The following is a 6,979-nucleotide window of genomic DNA, read 5'->3' as shown; positions in this document are numbered from 1 at the left end:
TGCTTTCCATCTGAACAATAAAATGGCTAATCCCAAACTTGATGCGCAGTTCTGCGGTGAGAGCATCAGCCATGAGGATAACCCAAAATATTGTGGCGTTACACTAGACCAGAGTTTGACCTTTTGACAACACCTTAAGAACACCCATGATAAGGTCAGATCTTATGTCACACTTATCAGGAAATTGACCGTAACATCATGGGGCTCCAGTTCACGGACCTTACGAACCACAACAGTTGCCTTGGTATATTCTGAGGCTGATTACTGTGCACCAGTGTAGTCTCACAGTAGTCACACTAAACTCCTTGATACTCAGCTCAATAATGCCATCCACATAGTGTCAGGGACACTCCAGTTGACTGGCTTCCAGTCCTATCACACATTCAGCCTCCACAGATTAGAAGAGCAGCCCAGACATCTCACTTTTTCAACCATGTCAATGTAAACATGGGGGTCCCCTTGCATGATTACCTGTAGAACCCTCAAAGACCAGATTCAAATTTCACAACCCTCTATGGAACCGCATCACATCAAGGCCCTTACACTCAACTTCGATGCTGAGGCTCATTGGAGAGCCAAATGAAGCGTTTTACCTCTCAAAACAAACAGCTCATTGTTGACCCTGCTGAGGAACCACCAGGTTTTGATTTCTGTCAGAAAGACTGATGCAGATTGAATCGCATCAGGACATCTCATGGGAAATTTGGACAAACCCTCTTTAAATGGAAAATGAGGCAAACACCTGTATGCAACTGTGGTCACTAGGCACAGATGATGGAGCTCATTAATCTGAGTGTCCCCTTCGTTCTTTTTCCAGGGGCCTGAAGGACATTCACCAGCTCGCTGCTGTGGCAATATTCTGGTTACAAAATCTAGATATAAATTTGTAGCCATTGCTACCTACCCAAGCCATATGAAAGAAGACTATCCCCAAGCCCTTAAGGGACAAGCCACCCTGTTACAGACCCTAACTGACAAATCAATGCAGTCCAAAATCAACAAGATTTTAAGAGTATGCTTTTTACAAAACAGGAACAGAAATTCTTTACCTTCAAACTGAGACTTGATAAAGCATTTTATAAGTGCTATAGTTATTTTTAGAGCAGGGTAACACATTCATAATACCCTGGCTTGTAAAACACAGGCTGCAACTGGAGCATGAAATCTTCGGGACTTACTTTTCCACACTCTCCTGCCTCTTCTGATGAAATTCTCTGATAAACACCACCCTGCCAGAGAGCTTACTCTGTGACACAATAGCTTCTCACTGTAGGCTATACAAATGACAATTCTAGACTTCAGATAGGACATTAAAAATGTGAGATTTCAAGATTCAAAACTGGAAATACCTTTTTTTAAAGGTCAACCTAATCAATCCTTACAACCCAAATACATTTTTTTAACATTAGTGTAGATTGTAACTTTTTTCCTACCTCAGTGATGTCTACTTCTTGTCCCTACTAATACAGTGCAGTGCTTGGGATAGATAATTAATGCAGTCTGCTTTCTATATTGTCTATCCTAGTCTCCTCCTTCACTTGCTACATGTATAGCCTTTAACAGGAGTCGAAAAACAGGAAGCACTAATTATGAACATGTCTGATAAGGCAGTATCTGATAAAAGGCTAATGAATTCCACCTCCGCTTAAAAAAAGCCGAGAGTTGTGTATGCAAGTCTCATTTTCATATGTAGAACTCTGTACGCGAATAGTCCAAAAATATCAGCATTTCATAGTCAGATACCTTTTTTCTGCTTTTCATTTAGGGGAAGGAACAAAAGAAATCCTCAAATTTTGAGGTGCACTCCCCTGGAATTACCCTGGTCTGCGATGGGATAAATGAGCCCTTGTCCTGCAACTGTAAACTACTACTTTTAGGCTGAGAATTTAAATTCTGGTAGCATACAGATATTCTTTGTTTGTTTAAAAGCAAATGTCCACCCTAGAAAAGCAGGACTTTATACTTGAATTTTGGGGGAAATAGTTTTGATTAAGAATAATCCTGAACAGTTTACTTACAAATTAAGACCTTGATTAAGTAAAGCACTTGGAAACATATTCAGTTTCATAGATTACTAGGGATGTAAGCACATGGTTAAATACTCTGTTGAATCAGGGCATTAAGTGTTTTAATACCTTTTAATCTTGGCATATATTTTGTTCAGATACTCCTGGTTAAAAAGTTAGTAACAAAGCCACTCATCCTGACACAGACTCACTCACTTTGAGAGATGGGAAAGAGTAATCTTCTTTTTAAATGCACCCTTAATCCCTGAAAGTCAAATCAGGACAATAAGCAAGTCTTGCTGTCCCACTTGTCAGTTTATTTTACAGCAATAATTGTCCCAGTTTCTCTGTATCTAACCAGAATACTGCAATTCCTCAATCAGTACCACAACACAATGGCTTTATATTCTCTGAATATAATCAAAGGAGGAGTAAAGACAAGACTTTCTGCAATACTAAGCTGCAGTGGCATGTACAAGTGGAGTGCTCATAGAAGGGAGATTTTGTACCTCTTGGGTATCATGGAAGGGGGGTGTCTGCCAGCTTTGACTAGGTTGGAATGGAAATGGGCTGTTGATGGTTGTCAGAGAAGAGCCTAGTTGGGTCAGCATTAGATTTAGTTGGGCATTCTCCAGAAAAATCAAAGCCATTCATGGGAATGGTCCGTGTCAAATGTTTTGAAGTAAAATGTTTTGGGGTTGTCAATGTGTTCCAATTCAACGCTTTTGAAATTAAGTTTTGTTTTTCGGTTCATACTGACTCTTGTTTTGCAATTTTAGTTCATTTATACTGGAAAGTTACTTTTTACAGATAAAAACTCAGTCTTGCAATTGCCAAAACTGACTATCCCTCATTTTGATTGGATCTGAATTTTTTTTTCTTTTTGGATTGTCAGTTCACAAAATTTTTTAGATGAAATCTCAAATTTTTATAGAATGGGAAAAGTGCTTCCGCCCTTGTACCCAGCATTTATCCAGTTCACAGTTCTATCTACCTTGGATATAAAACACATGAGGGCAACACCATATATTGCAGTATCCCTCCCTACTCCTTCTTTGTTCCATGCATGTGCACACAGAATGATGACTTGAGCTTTGTGTAGGGGGGGCTGGATTTCACTCTGGGGGATTCTGTGTTAGTGCTGAGCTGTCTGTTCAGGGTCTCTTTCTGCAAGGAGTTCTTGCTGTGCTGCTTTCCATCTCAAATTGTTCTCTAACTCATACCCGTTTTAAAAACTTACAAACCGTTAAACAGACAAAACTTCAATCGAAATGTGTATTAGGTGAACATAATAAAGTTATAAATCAAATATAACAATCCTTGGTAAGAGTGTAAGGTTATGTTCTCCAGTTGCGGTGAAAATGCACAAATTACAGGGAGGTCCCCAGAGGTAATTAGTGCCTCATGGGGAGCACAAAGCTTAGCACCTATCATAGATGGCAATGGGAACTGAGGGAGCTTTTAGGAGACACTCTGAGCGTGCGGCAGGATCGTGCATGGAGAACTCAGCTTCTAAAATCTTCAGAGTGACTTTACCGCAAACAGAGCACCATTGTGAATTTTTTGATCAAGTGGAACTATAGCTCTTCCAACAAAATATGACAAATAAAAAACGAATACATACCATTAAGGCAGTCCCTGCTCCAAGGAGCTTGCAACTTAGGTATAAGACAAGACAATAGCTGGATGCAACAAAGAGGGGACTGTCAGTCTGGGGCAACTGGGGCAACTGCACCTGCATTCCCGCTGTGTAGTCCAGCAAGGGCACCCACTCTTAGGATTCCAGCTCCCTGGTCATCACCTCTTTTGGGCAGAGACCTGTATTTCTCTCTCCTGATTGGAGTTTTTCCAGGCTGCACTATTATCTGCCATGATATCTCCAGCAAGTCAGATTGCCTCAATGGCCAGTGTCTGCCTGTTGCTTTCTCTCCAGCAGCTATAAACCGTGAATTTGCCCTTAAGTAAAAGAACCTACCTGCATTTTAATTAGCTTATCAGCCATCACTCCTACCTCCAATAAGGACTCTGGTAGGTGATCAGTCCTTCAAACCCTGCACAAGGTTTTTCTGTTACAAGTTCATAACTTCTTCAGCTCAGAACAAGCATACCCACAAATAATTCAGTCTTTCCTTTATCCAGATTGGATTTTTGATCTTTGGGTTCTGGGAGTAAGTAATCAGCAGACAATGGCTCTCTCTTCAGAGGGTAGCTTCAAAAGTTGGGTCTGGAGGTGGGAATTTCCAATCAGCTCCCCCCAGGTATTTCCTAGGAAACCCACTTAACATTGTTTGTCCGAAAAGTTTCTTCTTGTCTAGCACGTCGTTTAATATAATCCTTTGAAGCTCATAACGCTCCCCAAGGTTTACATTGGCCATGTCTCCCCCCTAAAAAAGTGGCACCAATCCCACAATCATACATAAACTTTGGAGTCCATTGTACTGAATGCAAAGATAATTAAACTTAGAGCAATATACTTGAAAAACCTTATTTAATTATCTGTCACAGAGACAATACTGGTTAACATAACAATCAGGAATATCGGTCCACAAGCTGCTTAACTTGTCAAGTTTTTTGTAGGCATCAAGACAAAGGACAGTTTTAAGGACAGATTTGAGTTACATACTATGTCTCTATAATCATATTTAAGGCCAGAAGGGATCAAAAGATCATCTAGTTTATCCTCCTGTATAATGCAAGTGATAAAATGTCATCCTCTTGTGCTGAGCAAAATAACTTGTGGTTAACTAAAGCATATCATCCAGAAAGATTTCTAGTCTTGATTTGAAGATCCGGAAAGAGGGAATCTATCACTTCCCTTGGTAGTGTGTTCTAATGGTTTATCACTCTCACTTGGAAAGTTGTTCCTTATTTCTGATTTGAATTTGTCTAGCTTTAATTTCCAGCCATTAGTTCTTCTGATACCTTTCTCCACTAGGTGAAAAGACCCTTTGGTACTGGATGTTTTCCCTCTGTGAGGGTACACTGTAAACAAGTCCTCTATCAATCTTTTTTTGATAAACAGATTGAGCTCTTTAATTCTCACTGTACATTTTTTCCAGCCTCAAGTCATTTTTGGGGCTGTTCTCTGCACTCTCTCCATTTTTCAGTTTCCTTTTTTAAAAAAGTGAACACCAAAAGAGCACACAATATTCCAGTATTTGACTCACCAAAGCTATAAATAGAGGTAAAATCATTACCTTAGTCCTAATTAGTACTCTCCCATTTAGATACAAAAATCCCACATTAGCTTCTTTTGCTACTTCGTAACTCTGATGTCTCATGTTCAGTTGCTTGTCCACTATGATCCCGAAAGCCCTTTTATTGTCACGGCTTTGCAGGATACAAGCCTCCATTCTGTAGGTATGGTTTGCATTCTTTGTTCCTGGATGTATGACCTTGCATTTGGCTGGATTAAAATAGGCTTTGTATGACTACGTCTATCTTGCCAAGCAATCCAGATTGCTCTGTATGACTACCCTGTCTGCATCATTCTTTACCACTCAGCCAATCTTTGTGACATCTACAAACTTTATCACTAGTGATTTTACATTTATTTCCAAACCTTTGATAGAAATATTGAATGATTTGGAAATAAATGTAAAATAATTGCTGATAAAGTACAAAGATTGGCTGAGTGGTGAATAATGAGGACAGGGTAGTCACACAGAGTGATCTGGATCATTTTTTGTGTTAGATTTATAATTCAAAGTGGGATGGGGATGCACCAATCTCCAGGCTACTTTGTTTGTTTTTTCTTTGTCTGATAACTTTATGCCTGAGTGCAGTACTTTGAATAGACTCATACATTAATCCAGTGAAATCACAGCATATAATTGAAGGAACAATCTCTGAATATTTATCAAGGGGTATCTGTATCTGGAAGAAGTCAGCTGCATGCTCTCTGTTCTGGAGGGTCACTGACTTGACGATTGCTTGATCTGGGCACTGGAGTGCTGGGATGCGGGGGAGGGGAGAATGTCTGTCTCTAAATTAAGTACAGAATTGTTCTTAATCTTAAATACTTCAGTGCTTCGAGGGTGTTAAGACCTGCATTTCACAAAATGATTCCACTGTGACCCTGAAGGCATTCGCTGTACAGTCTTGCTCGTTTAGAATGTACCATGTTCCATTAAGGGCATGCTATGTACAGGCACTCAAATATGGGGAAAATTATTCTTTGTTCCCCTCCATGGGGAGGAAAAACAGACTCCTGTTGTGATTCTTTGTGACCCAGTAAATCACCCTACATTCACTCTTCCCCCTCGTCTGCAATCCCAGCTAAATACCTATCACAATAACCATTTCTCCTGTAGAAGAGAACTCCAGAACCCATCAACACCACTTTAAAATGGCCAAACAGATGGCTGGAGAGCAATTCAACTTAATCATTTACCCTCCGGGTTAATATTTTAACGATACAAATATTTTTACAAAGGTTTGTGGAATAAATTCCTTATTAGGCCCCATGCTAATTAGCTCTATTTTATAACCCTCCCCCCCCCCCCCAGGGACAATTTAAACAATAGATGTAATGTAAAAATGGTGTCTGTCTTTTGGTTTGTGTTCTTCCCCACACACACAATTTGTGGAATTTACATCCATAAAGCTTCTTATTATTGGAGTGTACAGATCAAAATGGGTACACAGAAGTAGCTGGCCATATTGATCTGGACTGATTTTTGAATTCACTGTAGACTTCTTACGTGCATATAGCTGCTATTATTTTTGAGAAATTTATTCAGAATATTTGTACAAGAAATATGTAATTCTTCACTGCAGTCTTATGCCAGCAGAACTCCACTGATTTTAATGCATTTAGACTAGTCTAACAGAGGAGCAGTGGGCCTACTGTATGGAATCACTCAAACACACATACACAAACCCATGTTGACTTCTCAAACCCGAATGTCTGGTTTTAACTGTTTCATTGTCAAATGGCTAGGATAGTTGAACTGCTTATGAATGGCAAAGCC

The sequence above is a fragment of the Caretta caretta genome, chromosome 9 (genome assembly GCF_965140235.1).
Source record: "Caretta caretta isolate rCarCar2 chromosome 9, rCarCar1.hap1, whole genome shotgun sequence".
In the NCBI taxonomy this organism is placed as follows: Eukaryota; Metazoa; Chordata; order Testudines; family Cheloniidae; genus Caretta; species Caretta caretta.
The sequence above is the reverse complement of the archived record's forward strand: the minus strand, read 5'-3'. Positions refer to the sequence as shown.